The 15,298-nt window shown below is 41.6% G+C and overlaps 1 pseudogene; it reads left to right on the top strand.

Moving 5' to 3' along the window:
• The first annotated feature begins 229 nt into the window (after positions 1-229).
• LOC124799911 lies at positions 230-348 on the top strand (annotated as a pseudogene).
• The last annotated feature ends 14,950 nt before the right edge of the window (positions 349-15,298 follow it).

Genomic DNA, 15,298 nt, shown 5'->3' on the forward strand with positions numbered 1-15,298 from the left:
CAAATTGAGATATTTCTAACTAAATGTAACAGGTTTGCAGGTTTCTTTGCATGCTATTGTAATTCAATGGTTAAGTAAACAAATGGTAATCAAACGTACTTGAATTTGTTTATTTTTGTCCCTTTTTTTAAGGGTTTAAAGTTAGCTTCCCCATCTTGCCCCGCCTTCCCTTATCTCTTGTCGCCGGTTTTAGTAGAAAATATTACTTTGTAGGCTATGAACTATAAATGCCAACGGCCTTGCCACAGTAGTAACACCGGTTCCCGTCAGATCACCGGCGTTAAGCGCTGTCGGGCTGGGCTAGCACTTGGGTGGTTGACCATCCGGTCTGTTCGAGCGCTGTTGGCAACGGGGTGCACTCAGCCCTTGTGAGGCAAACTGAGGAGTAGCGGCTCCGGACTCTTAAACTGACGTACGGCAAGGAGAGCGGTGTGCTGACCACATGCCCCTCTACATCCGTATCCAGTGATGCCTGTGGGCTGAGGATGACACGGCGGCCGGTCGGTACAGTTGGACCTTCATGGCCTGTTCGGGAGGCATTTTTTTATGTACTATAAATAAAGAAATGCATGTCCCGAAATTTCTTTCAAGTCTGGAAGTTTGTCGCAGCATTTGGTAAGAGGAAGAGAAATCAAACTTCAATCTAACCCTACAGCCTAATGCGCAATTGTATTCGGTTGCTTACAGCGTCTCAACGTTGTGTAAAAGTGCTGTAATTCTCATTAACGCTAAAGAGAAAGAAATTTATACCGGTAACATAATTAAATTAATTGGTAGGTTTCAAAAGAAATTATTTTGTTTGCATAATGGACATAGAGGCTGAAAGACCTTTGGAAGACTTGCTATCAAACAAGACGAAAGGTAGGCATAAAATTCCACAGGATTTTCTATAATCAGTGGAGCAATGACACCCTAATGACTATAAAAGTTGGAATGTGCAATCTGTGAGACCGTAAGCATACCGCAACGGCGTGAAAGGGAGATAAATGAGAGGATTATCTCAGTCACCTTAACAGCTAATTGTATCCAAGTCCCTGGCAACAATAACAAACAAAGCGGTGGTAAATAAATAGGATGATCTTTTACGTGATTATCGATATGACTTCAGGAAAAAGGCGTCAGGGCTGCAGATCTGACGTTGAGGTTGATAATCGAGGAAGATCTAAGAAAAATGAAGGTACGTTCACAGGATTTGTCGCCTCACAAAAAGTGTTCAACAACGAAAAATGATCCAAAATATTTGAAATTCTGAGACAAACTACTATAAGCTTTTTGGAATGACTGATGGTGCCCAATACTTACAGGATGTAAGAGGGATGAATAAAAATGGAAAACAGAGAGGGAAGTGATCGTCTTAGGAAGGGCGTAAGACCGATATGCAGTCATTCTCCACTACTGATCACCATATACATCCTGGAAGCAACGCCGGAAACGAAATTTCAGGGTAGAATTATAGCAGTGATGAAATTCGTTGTTGACATTGCTATCACAAGTGAGGAAAAAATACTGGACGTGTTGAATGGACTGAATAGTCTAATCAGCGTAGAGCTTGGACTGAGAGTAAACCAAGACGAAGGAGTAGCATATATGAGATTAACAATTGACATGAAAACAGGGAACAGTGTAGCAAACGTAGTGAAGGAATCCTACTACCCTGAAGACGAAGTAACGCTTGACGAACGAAGCAAGGTAGCTACAAAAAGGAGACTACCACGGGAAACGAGAATATTCCTTGCTAACAAGGCGACCGTGCTAATTTTCCCGCACCGATCTGATTCATATTGACAGGGTGTGTAGGGCACGTCTAGGAGATCAATATACGTAAACAGGAAGACGTAACTCTCAAGCTTTATCGAGAAAATCGAGTTTGAAAATTTTATGCGCGCTTACTTTATTTCATGGACTTGATGCACTTTTTTCTTCAAAAAATTGCCTAAAAAATTCAGGCGCATCTTGAAGTTAATATAACAATGTCCAGTATTTGACATAAAATTCCGGCCAGTCTTAAAAATGCCATATATTCGATGCCACGAGAAACCTCCATCTGGTAACAAGGGATTCAATTGACAGCAGCAGTGCACCGATGTGATGAACATGACTTTCGAGAATTCACTAGTTGCTAACATTGTCTCCACCCGCCCCGCCATCACAAACCCTGAACACTGTCTAGCCTTCGATGCGTCGTTGCAACCTACGGTACCAGTGAACTTGAATTGAAACTACACTCTTGGAAATGGAAAAAAGAACACATTGACACCGGTGTGTCAGACCCACCATATTTGCTCCGGACACTGCGAGAGGGCTGTACAAGCAATGATCACACGCACGGCACAGCGGACACACCAGGAACCGCGCTGTTGGCCGTCGAATGGCGCTAGCTGCGCAGCATTTGTGCACCGCCGCCGTCAGTGTCAGCCAGTTTGCCGTGGCATACGGAGCTCCATCGCAGTCTTTAACACTGGTAGCATGCCGCGACAGCGTGGACGTGAACCGTATGTGCAGCTGACGGACTTTGAGCGAGGGCGTATAGTGGGCATGCGGGAGGCCGGGTGGACGTACCGCCGAATTGCTCAACACGTGGGGCGTGAGGTCTCCACAGTACATCGATGTTGTCGCCAGTGGTCGGCGGAAGGTGCACGTGCCCGTCGACCTGGGACCGGACCGCAGCGACGCACGGATGCACGCCAAGACCGTAGGATCCTACGCAGTTCCGTAGGGGACCGCACCGCCACTTCCCAGCAAATTAGGGACACTGTTGCTCCTGGGGTATCGGCGAGGACCATTCGCAATCGTCTCCATGAAGCTGGGCTACGGTCCCGCACACCGTTAGGCCGTCTTCCGCTCACGCCCCAACATCGTGCAGCCCGCCTCCAGTGGTGTCGCGACAGGCGTGAATGGAGGGACGAATGGAGACGTGTCGTCTTCAGCGATGAGAGTCGCTTCTGCCTTGGTGCCAATGATGGTCGTATGCGTGTTTGGCGCCGTGCAAGTGAGCGCCACAATCAGGACTGCATACGACCGAGGCACACAGGGCCAACACCCGGCATCATGGTGTGGGGAGCGATCTCCTACACTGGCCGTACACCACTGGTGATCGTCGAGGGGACACTGAATAGTGCACGGCACATCCAAACCGTCATCGAACCCATCGTTCTACCATTCCTAGACCGACAAGGGAACTTGCTGTTCCAACAGGACAATGCACGTCCGCATGTATCCCGTGCCACCCAACGTGCTCTAGAAGGTGTAAGTCAACTACCCTGGCCAGCAAGATCTCCGGATCTGTCCCCCATTGAGCATGTTTGGGACTGGATGAAGCGTCGTCTCACGCGGTCTGCACGTCCAGCACGAACGCTGGTCCAACTGAGGCGCCAGGTGGAAATGGCATGGCAAGCCGTTCCACAGGACTACATCCAGCATCTCTACGATCGTCTCCATGGGAGAATAGCAGCCTGCATTGCTGCGAAAGGTGGATATACACTGTACTAGTGCCGACATTGTGCATGCTCTGTTGCCTGTGTCTATGTGCCTGTGGTTCTGTCAGTGTGATCATGTGATGTATCTGACCCCAGGAATGTGTCAATAAAGTTTCCCCTTCCTGGGACAATGAATTCACGGTGTTCTTATTTCAATTTCCAGGAGTGTATATTGTGTAATCGATCACAGCACAATATTTTTGTTAATAACTAATTTCGTAATGGAAAAATTTAAAAGGTATTCATATGGTGTGAGCTATAAATTGAAAATAATAGCATATGCAGAAGAACATGTAAACAGATCAGCTGAGCGGAATTTCGTCCCTCCACCAAAAGAACAAACCTTTCACGATCGGCTGTTAGTGATGAACTGAAAAAAAATGAAGAAGACTAAATGTGCAAATACAGAACTGAACGCAAAATGGACAGCATTAGAAGATAACGTATTGAAATTGTTTCAAGGACACGGTCAAAATGGCACTGGAGCTAATACAAAAATTATTCAAATACACGCTCGTAAGCTAGCGCCAAAGGGGAACTTAAGAAACTTTAAGGGTGAAGTTGGTTGGTGCTAGAGGTTTATGAAGCGTCATTCACTTAGACTGACAGAGCGAGGTGGCGCAATGGTTCGCACACTGGACACGCGTTCGGGAGGACGACGGTTCAACCCCGCGTCCGACAATCCTGATTTAGGTTTTCCGTGGCTTACCTAAATCGCTTCAGGCGAATGCCGGGGTGGTTCCTTCGAAAGGGCGCGGCCGACTTCCTTGCCTAATCCAATGAGACAGATGACCTCGCTGTTTGGTCTCTATCACCAAATCAACCTCCCCCCCCCCCCCCCCCCCCTCGCGCCAAAATCTCAGAAAATGCCACAAGAGTATGAAGGGAAGATGTTATCTTTCCATCGCTTCATTATTCAACATCCAAAGAAGACCAGTGTGGAACTAAGCCAAATAGTGAATATAGACGAAACTCCACTGACATTTGATGTGCTATTAACTATTGCCATGAAAGGTGTCTAACTGTAACTACAAAAATAAGTGGATATGAAAAAATGCACTTCATTGTTGTCTTTCATATTGCGCTGACGGTACTAAACTTAATCCAATGATCATTTTCAAGCGGAAAACAATGTCAAGTCCTTCTGAAATTCCGCCAGGTGTTGTAATTCATTACACGACAAGGCTTGGATGGAAAAGTCAGGTATAAAGTTATGGATTAACAGAGTGTGAGTGAGAAGGAAAGCCACTTGATTAAAGAAGAGCTCTCTTCATGGGCTGGATCAGTTTAGTAGTCATTTGAAAAACTATGTGTAAGAAATTGACAGAGGGATGACCTGCTTCACAATTACAACCTCTTGATATGTCGATAAATGAACTATTTAACGTGTATATGAAAGAAACATTCGTGTTCTACAGTGAGAGAAAACATTGTATTAAATCTTTCAAGCAGTGTGGCATAAGTAATGCTCCCGATGGCATTGAAGACCATCTTACATGTGAAAAAAACAACGATTACGACGAAGAGGAAGAAGGAGAAAAAGTTCATATGACGATTTTCAGGGATGTTAATGGTCAGTTCGGTTTTATAAACTAAGAATTTTTTTTTTAATCTGGCTTGGCAATCTAATAATTAAAATGTTATGTCTTTAAAAAATTGCTTAAAAATTAAGGTGTGGCTTATAGTCCGTAAAATAAGGTATGTAATTTATATGGTCTGCAACATGCACAGAGTCGGCAGCCGATCGAGTAAGCGTTGGTTCGAGTCTCGCCACCGTCTCTACTTTTATTGGGAGCTACGTGCACCTATATTCTGCGATACATCAAGAAACTGTGTGACGTCCGAGAGCCGTTTTGAACGTAAACCAAGTTTGTTTTACAATACACACGTTGAAAAAAACCACGCACCTGCAGAACTTCGGCATTCATTGCATGTGTTGTGTGTCGCAGTAATGTTGTCAACGTGTTTCTACTATGAATATTATCCTGATTCGTGCAGTGTTTCTTAGGTTACAAGCTATGCTTGTCATAAACGTAGATACATTTCCCGTCTCCTGAACTAGAAAATGCCTATCCTACGTTTAAGAATGGAGATTGACAGAATTAAGTGGGAATACAAATGAAATCTACCAACAGAAATATTCCACCCAGTACCTCGTGTTTATTAAACTACGCGCTTACCCATTCGACTGCGGGCTCCTGGAATACTAGCGGCCGTACAAGGTATACAGACACGCCTGTAATTTTCAAGCTCGGTTTCCTCGGAACCTGTTTAGAGTAGTGTATTCCTGTTTACATGCGTTAAAGTCCTAGTCTGCTCCATACATCTTGTCAATATGAATCAAATCGGTGAGGGGGCGTCCTCACGGTCCCCTTGCAAAATAAGTCTACTAGATATATTAAATATAGGCAGGATATTTCTGAGATTGTTCAACTGGAGGATAGAACTGTGTGAAAGACAGTCTGAACCTCTAGCAGTAACTACTAATGAACAAATCCAAAAACTTAACAAAATTAAACTAAAAGAAAAATAATCAATACCAAAATAACATCTAATTATATTCAAATCAGCATATGAATACACACAAATCATGAAAAGGAAAACTTGGCAGGAACATTAACTGCGAGAAAATCGCAAAAGAAAAGAATCGAAGCGTTTGAGATGTGGTGTTACAGAAGGGTGTTGAAAGATAATTGGACTGATAAAATAAGAACTAAGGAGGTCCTGCGCAGAACCGACGGGGAATGGAATTCGTGAAAAACACTGACTTGAAGAGGGGACAGAATGGCAGCATTTATCCTAAGAGTTCTAGAAATAGCTTCATGATGTTAGAGAGAGGCGTAGGGGTCAACAGATGTAGTTGAAGACAGAGAGTGGAATACATCCAATAAATAATCGAGGAAGTTGAGTGCAAGTGCTACTCTGAGGTGAAGAGGTTGACAACGTACAGGAAGTTTTGGAGGTCCACGTCTAATCAGTCAGAAAAAGGGAAAAAAAAGAAATGCGCTGTTTCTAATTTGATATACAGAGTGGCATGTGTCTTGCGAACATGTGTGTTCACTACAAGCGACAGAAAACTGGCGGGCCAAGAAGGAAATCAGTTGCAGGATGAAAAATGCTTGCTGTGAAGACTAGACAGCACAGTACTTGCCTGCTGATGCATCAACCGCTGTGTGGACTACTGCTATGTTCTGCACGGCGCTTAAATATGTGACGCGAATTCGGAATTTCTGCAACTCACTCGTCTGCACGTGAGTGCGAACGACGTATAAAAGCACGCCAGCCTCGCACTTGCCACTAGAGATAAACAAAGCCGGTCTTCCCAGGGATCGTATTAGAACCGCCTAGTCACTGGCTCTTTTTCATGAGTCACCATTGACTTGATAAATATTCAGCTGGAAAAAAATGTACCTGTCGATAAGTGCATACTTCACTGATGAGAGTAAGTTCTGTCTGTACGCGAGTGATGGACGTACACTTGAACGGCTTAGACTGGGTGAGCGACCTATTCTGGACCCCATTCGCTCGCCATGATGAGGTCTCACCTTATTTTTCGTGCTGTAGGGGCCATCAGTTACAGCAGACGGTCACATTTGGTGTTTCTACAGGGTAAAGCAACCGCTACCCGCTACAGTTCACAGGTTCTTATCCCCGTGCTATTGCCATTTTTTTGACAGTAAGGTGCTTTTTTCAGTAGAACAGTGCACGTCCATATACCAATGCTGCGACGCAACGTGCTCTTCGTGGTACACGAGAACTGCCATAGACAGTAAGAATAGCGTATCTCTCGCCAATTGATCGCGTATGGAACAAGATGAAGCGGGAACTTAACTCGTTCTTCAGAGCCTACAATAATCGTTGCCGAATTGGAACAAAGGCTGCAAGATGTTTGGAGCAATCTATCGCAGAATGCGCTCGACACCATGGTCGCTTTCATGCGGGAATACACGCCTCCGTTGCTCCAGAGGAGGACACATTGTGAATTGTTGTTATGGTGCGGCCCGTTGGGTACCCTTTACCTTTAATGTAACATGTATGTTTCGTTTGGTTTGAATTAGTTATCATATAACGATGAACTGCCTGCCACGTAACATGTCAATAAAATGACCTTGTCCTTGTGGATGTTACATTCTTCTTCCGGCAGTGGAACTCAATGGAAGGAGTGTTGCCTTTTTGATTCAGAGTCGCTGTATCTGTAGTTTTACCTTATTTTAGACTGTCTTGGTAGAACACAAAGAGGTTTAATAATTTTCCGTTACAATCCATCTAGTTCTAAAATTTCCAAAGCCTTACTTTTCGGTTTCAGTAAAAATATCACAACAAAATTCTGAATATTTTATCAAGTTCGAAACTATAAAATTAAAACGCATTCTTGCTACTTACTCATATTTTATTGAAGACGAAATACAAAATAAAAACTACAAAATAACTGAAATTAGTTCCCTACTTTATGAAACTGTCTACTGTTGTCGTTTACAATCAGCAAAACAATATATGTGCCGAAGAAGAAGGAAGTAATTAACATCACTAATTTTAATCAAACGTTGACAAATTTTACTCGAAATGCGAAATGAGTGTAAAAGAGTCCATATCTGTCCTCCTTTTGAAAAGCTACACTCACAAGGTACAGACCCTTCCAGAACCAACTCACGACGTGCTGGCTACAACAGTCACCTGCATTCCCACCAGATTCATGGATCGCTACTTGTAGTCAAATATGCCTTAGATGAATAGTTGTTTAGTTCGAAAGCCACAATCCCAAGTCGTGGCTTCCTTGGTTCTGACTAATGGTATCATCAAACTCCTCCCAAACATAAGAATTTGCACATGTTAGATTGATAATTGGTTGGTAATTGTTCTCTTTTTCAATTTTTTTGGGTCTCTTACGGTAGGTGTACTCATTTTGAGAACTATAACTGCTCTTTTGATCTCGTCAACAGTTCTCTGTTTGGACTTCTGTACTGTGTGTTGCAAGAGATTTAAATGCAAGTGTGGGACATGGGGAAGGATCAGAATCATAGTAATTGATTTCACGTTTGAAGCGTTGTCCGTTATTATGGAAACGATTTTAAATGTGGTATTAAATGTAGTAACAACAGCCTTAACCCTGTTTGAAATGTTTTCTGCAGTGCGTCTTTCCTCGAGTTGGAAGCATCCAGGGGAAAACATTTTGAGCCTTCTTATTCAAAAAAATGTGTATATAATGTATATTGCTTACGTTTTCCTCCCATCGTTGCCTTTGCAGCAGTCTAATCATTTTTAGTTTTATCAAATAGAAATAGAGGCAAGAAAGTGTGAGGATGATTCACGAGAAAAAATTTGTGAAATGCCCGCAGAAGAATCATTGGTCCAGCGCAATTGTGACCTGCTTAAAAGGCACTGTTGTATACTTGGAGTTTAGTCATATCATCATGTTTGATGATGAGCCAAATGAACAGGAAATTATCTGCTGGCAGTAGCGGCATTTCCCCTTTTTTTTTTTTTGTTAATCCTGTTTGGCAAAATGATGCCGTATATCACTTGAAGCTCGCCTTCTAGGGGAAGACAGTGTGAATGACTTATATCCTGAAACATTGAACAATATGTTATGTGGAGAAATTAAAGTACTTGCTATTAAGATGCACTTTTTTCAAGGGTAAAAACTTAAAATTGGCCAATGGCTTTGCCACAGTGGTAACACTGGTTCTCGTCAAATGTCCGGTGCTGTCCAGTCTGGATAGCCCTTGGATGAGCGATCGTCTGGGTCTCCGTGGCACTGTTGCCAAGTGGAGTGCACTGAGTTCTTGTGGAGCCAAATGAGTAACTACTTGACCGACAAGTAGTAGTTCCAATTAAAAGAACTAATACCAGCCAGGAGAACGGTTTACTGACCACATGCTCCTCCCATGCTAATCAAGCGATACTACTGGGCTTTCAAGTGACAAAACTGTTCGGGTTTTATCGGAAATGGCCCTAAATGCGATAGATGTTTGGGGACTCAGTGACCAAATAGTGAGTCAAACATATGATGGAGCCTTAGTAATGGCAGGTAAACGCGGCAGTGTGCAAAATTTGGTTAAACAGAAATGTTCACAAGCTATATTCTTGCATAGTTATGCTCATAGACTTAATCTAGATACGTTAAATTGTTCTAAAAATATCAGAACAGCTACGCTTTTCATTTACAGATTTATAACGTTCCATTCACTTTTAGCAAGACCTCAAGGAGAACACAATTCTCAGAAAATAAAGGATTCACATTGCCTTAAATATGTACTACACGCTGGAATTTCTGTTCACGAGCTGTCCAGACATTGTACCTCAAATGCTATGAATTGAAGTGCATTTTCCAAAATAGCACCACAGATGATGAAGATTGGGATGCAGAGTCATTCAACTGTGCTTCTGGCTTGCTTATCGTTCTTAATAAAACTCAACTAATTTTCTTGCATTGCCTTTATTAAAAATATTTGTATATGCTGACCACCTCTATACGCATCTCCAACAGAAAACTGCATGTGATATTAGTATATGCAATGCTGAAATCAAGAAGACCATCAGTTTGTTAAAAGATACAAGTTCAGAAAAAACTGTGACTCTTGTATTGAAAGCTGTAACAAGAAATTTCAGTGTGAAGAAAGTGCCAGTAACCATGACTTTCAGTCTCTGAATATCTTATCTTTTGAGATCTTAGATAACGTGACAGTGCAAATGAAAACGCGTTTTGTAGGTTTTCAGAATATTCAGTTTATAGAGTTGCTTGACAAGATTCAGCTTGGAAATTACAAATCAATTTTTCTAACAATGAAACTGAGTGGCCTTCTCACAACTTACCCATTCTTCAACAAAGAATGACTAGAAACTGAGTTAAAAATATTTACGCTTACAATGATAAAAATTTACCACTTGCAGATGTTGAATTCATAGTGGACAATGATCAAGATATTGTTTTATGATGGAGTAACAAAAATTTATCAAATTGTCTCTTATATTCCCTGCCATTACAGTTTCTTGTGAAAGAAGCATAAAAACCTTTAAAATAATTAAAAATTGCCATAGCATTTCAGTGAAAAGTGATAGGTTAAGATCTCTCTGCATAATTAGCATAGAAAAAAACCTGATTAAACAATACAGAAGTGATCAGAAACTTAAGGATAACGTGACTGATAACTTTGCTACTAAGATGATCGATGTGCGGATCTCCTGTATAGAAAGATATAAGGAAAGCCTACCCACAATTAATCCATTACCTTCGCCACTGTCAGTGACAAAGAATGTGAGCTAACTTGCCTCAAGAAACGATACAGAGGCTTTATGACACTCTTCTCTTCCGAATCAGTGCATGCATCCAGGCCACACAGAGGGCAACGTCATGATGATAAGTGGGGTCATACTCCCGAGTTGTTTGTAAATTTGACTCGATTTTGTAATGACTGAAATAGCATCACATACCCTCTCAAAACCCTCAAAACCAAAAAATCCTCCTATGGGACAATCTTTTGAACAAAACCTGAGAATAATACTTATTTTTGCCTTAATATTCAGCGTATCCTCTTCCATAATCCGATTATTAATGACATTGGTAACCGATTTAATTAATTTGTTTTGAATGGAGCTTTATGTTCCTTTGAACCCAGAAGTGCTCGGCAAGTGATCACAATAAACTGTTTCTATCCACACAAAAGTTGTCGGAACTTTCACCTTCAAAATGTTCTCTGAATGCAAGTTCTCGCCTGCCCAAGAATACAAATACGTCTCGTTATTACGAATCTATTTTGTTTCATGATCGCATTATTTTTTTATGACTAGAAATCTGGTTCCTTCAAACACTGACTGTTCAGTTCGTCCATGACCCAAAAACTGAAAACTTTCTTGATCCTGGAGGTGCCTTCTTGAATTCTTCTGTTTCTCGGCTATTCTGTCAAACTTTTTGTCATGCACACTCTGAAAGAAGCTGCCGTGCAATCTTTTCCAGTCTGAGATCCACCAAGCAAATCACGTGTGCAACGTTACTGTTTATTTGTTACGGAGCAACCTTTAAGCCAAGGATACATTTTACACCAAGAAAAATGAAATTTTCTGATGTGCTCTCATCAACTATTTTAATGTCTAAGTGTGGCGTGAATTTATATTTATAACTGCCCTTTGTTTCGTAGTTCCAGCTTCAAAATGGTTTGTCGTCTAATTCGCGACATGAAGACACAAGTGTTCCCTCTCCATAAGCAATAATAGTATCAGTTAATTACCTGCACTCACGAATTATATTACTAAAATAAACTTTCGTTAAACCAAAATCGAACAGCACGCGCAATAACACAATTTCACGGCTAAGGGAAGCCTCACTGTTTTGCTCCTACGACACACGTGACTGCCTGCTGCTCTGTTGACTGCCGCGTGCAAACAAGAGGCTATAAGTATTTGTAGAAGCTGACACTGAACTTTTAAACTGGATAGCATGCATAACGCAGTGAACTCTCAACTCACGGATGGATCGAGTGAAACTATAGTGACATACAAGACAAACATACACTGTTTTCAGAGCATTTTCATGTTCTTACTCTAAGTGTACGTGTTCTTCAAATTTTTGGGCAGATTAAACCTCGAAAGCCTCTGAAGAGCTTCGCCAATACTGCTCCTTGATATCCTGGGTAATGGCACTGCTTGACGCCAGAGCTGGTCTCATATCTATTCTACTGAAGACATAGATAGATCTGTTGCTGACAAAGGTGGCTATCTAGATATTTTATAAGCAATCTGTCTGGTAGACTCGTGTCTGTGCCGCACAGATGATTTTTCTGTATTTTGCAGTTATTTGGGAAAAGAATTCGTGCGATGCGGCAGTATTTATTTTGTGTGAATCGCCAGAACCATTTTCCCATCCACTCAATATTATAGAGTGATCTCTCCAAGTACGAATGTGTTCGAATCATCAGTGACGTAAACAGAGACTCTCTTGTGCTGTCTGATAGTGTAGTGTCAAACTAGCAAGGCTTCTCCAGAGAGGTGTAGCAAAGTGCTTATTTTCGAATTAAAGTTTTCCCGTTGGTTTCTCTCAGATACACTGCAATGAGAAGCACCTTCACTCCCTTTAGTAAAGAAAGTGATCCTTTCGGCGACTGCCGTTAGTTGGCCTTTATGAACATCTATCTACCTCATCCCCCTTAGCAAAAGAAAAAAGAAAACACCACGTCTCCACGGCAACGGCCGCTGGGCAGAGCCTCAGGAAACTCACTCAAAATCTAGACTCTGATGTGGCAAGTATGATGTTCTTCAGACCATGTTTTGATACATCTCTGCGTTTCAGTTGGCAAGGATACATACTCGTTTTGATTTGGAAATTGCTTCATTTATTTCGTCAAGCTTTCCCGAGAGTCTTCCGTTTAGAGTTGTGGAGTTCTTTTTGATCGGTTCTTCTGGATGATGCTCGAGCCAGATTCATCTCTTTGTTTGTGCCAAAGTGGACCACGTCCTATCAGCACATGTGCTTCTTCTCTTGAGAAACACTTCGAATCTGTTTAAACACGGATGTTTTCAAAATTTGCGAGCATATAGATGATGATACAAATTTGATTCTTTGATATTAGCTACCTTTGATTCTAATAATGTCCCTCTTGCGGAACCAATGTAGCAGCGTGCTTCTGTTTGATAGTCATATTAGACTGTGCCAGAGTTGTTACAGAGTCACTGCAAATGGATCATACATCCTACTACAAGAATCTTATACTACCACTGAAAATATCATATATTTTTATTTTTCAGCCTCTGCCCACCTGCGACCATCTCGCTCTACGCTGATAGTATTAATTGGCATATGTTCCATAATTACAAGAAAACATTAAGACTATATAACAAAATAAAAATAAACAATATCACTGCCAGAACTGTTTGCATTTCCCTGGTTGAATCTGTTCAATTTCACTGACTTCAGTACAATTGTCCGATATAGTTGGAAACGCCAACTTTTCTACATCCTTCAATTGGTAAAGATCAGCAGTCGTCATTCTTTCAGTCACAGAATTGGTCGGCTGGTAGGTAGTGCAGCAGCTGTCGTGCGCATTGTGATACCAGCAGAGTTCCATTTACTGGAGACGTGGACAGCCGTTTTCTCAACTTGGCTTTCATTCTGAATATCTTACTGAAAATAAAATTTTAAAAGGCAAGATGATGTTAAAAAGTAATCTTCAAAGTTTTGAAACTGGAGTGTCACGTCTCTCACTCCTCGTCGCTCATTAAATAATCTCACTAGTTACCAATAAGGATGGTAACAGTAAAAACCAAAAAGCTTATAATCTTGTAAGGTGTCAGGCAAATCCAACTCCTTCCATGAAAACCCTGACATGATAAGCAAATCCAGTAGTATGTCACATAGCTCCGAATAAATCGTGACATTAAATTAACCAAAGTAATACGAGTAATGAGTGAGCAAATGGAATACCGCAGACTAACACAAGAATGCCTAAATGCATGTCATACCTTCCCACCGTGAGACAGACGCAGTTCCAAGGGGAGAAACGAGAACAGAAGCCGAGAGCAGAACCGTGTTAAGCTAGAAGGCCCTACGATAAGGGACGGACTGGACACCCACGTCGCCAGCTAACCACTAGGACCACCCCAGCTGCAAGTTTTAGCGTGAGACTTTTTCGCATCTCTGTTACGTCAGGACCACCCCCAGCCCATGTTAAAAGCTAGAGCTCTCCAGAAGAACAGTAAAGATCTTACGATAACACAAAAAGGACCACCCCCCCCCCCCCAACCGCAAGTTTAGCATGAGACTTTTTCGCGTCTCTGTTACATTGCAAACTTTAAAAACATTGCCCCACCTCGAAAAGTATAACGTTTCTCATTGGATTGACAGAATTTTTGTAGGCAGAGCTTAAGGTTAACATTGAGACCCTGATTGGTCAGATGAAAACACAGCCAGATAGTTTTTTTTTAAACCAACTTCGGTAAATTGTAGTAAGGAGAAGTTAGGAGAGAGTTGTTTCCGAGACAGCGAGGTGAGCAGAGCTGTGCTGCCCACCGCCCCTTGACGAACACCGACAAGGTAATGAACGCACACGATGCCGCATAACAGTGCATAAAGCTTCACTCAGAACTGCAAAAGTCTCATCTGTTACACCCCCTTTTTGCGTAATACTAGTGTCGATCGTCAATTAAAGCTCATGGTGTTCACATTTGCCACTTGAAGTAAAAATCTGAAACGCGATGATTTTTCTGTTATATAGTTACTGAGAAGCACAACAGCCACTGTAATTTACGACAAGTTAGATAAGTAATTAAAGATAATTGAGGGTCACTGTAGACCATTTTGATAGTTTTCTCTTTTGTGAAACTTAATTTAAACATAGATTATAGATGTGATATGGCATAGGTCATCCTTCGATCCATTGTAGAACTTGGAAACCATTCAGGGAATATTCGTTCACATTTTTTGTTGAACGCAGTTGGTTTTTACCATCCTGTATTAAAACATTTCCTTTCATCAATAGTGCAATTTATAAACAATATTTTGTGAGTAGAATAAAATTTCCAATGGTAAACTTAACTGCCTTTTCGACGTTATATTACCACCTAACTAAAAATAGGAAAGCCTTGAACCCCTTGCACTAAATTTAGTTAGTATTAAGTTTCTTTTACAGGGATTGCAGTGGAGCTGATGCTGAAATCATTAAGTATTTGGTTATATCATCGCTAGTCTCACTGAACTCTTCTGAATTCTACATGTTATGTGTGTTCTGGCGTCTCCTTACCAGCAACAGGTCCCAGGTTCAAACTAGTCAATTCCCTAAAAAACACACTCAGAGCGTTGTTGCGCGAAAGTGGTAGGGAGACACGATATAGAA

Source organism: Schistocerca piceifrons, chromosome 5, assembly GCF_021461385.2.
Source record: "Schistocerca piceifrons isolate TAMUIC-IGC-003096 chromosome 5, iqSchPice1.1, whole genome shotgun sequence".
Taxonomy (NCBI): domain Eukaryota; kingdom Metazoa; phylum Arthropoda; class Insecta; order Orthoptera; family Acrididae; genus Schistocerca; species Schistocerca piceifrons.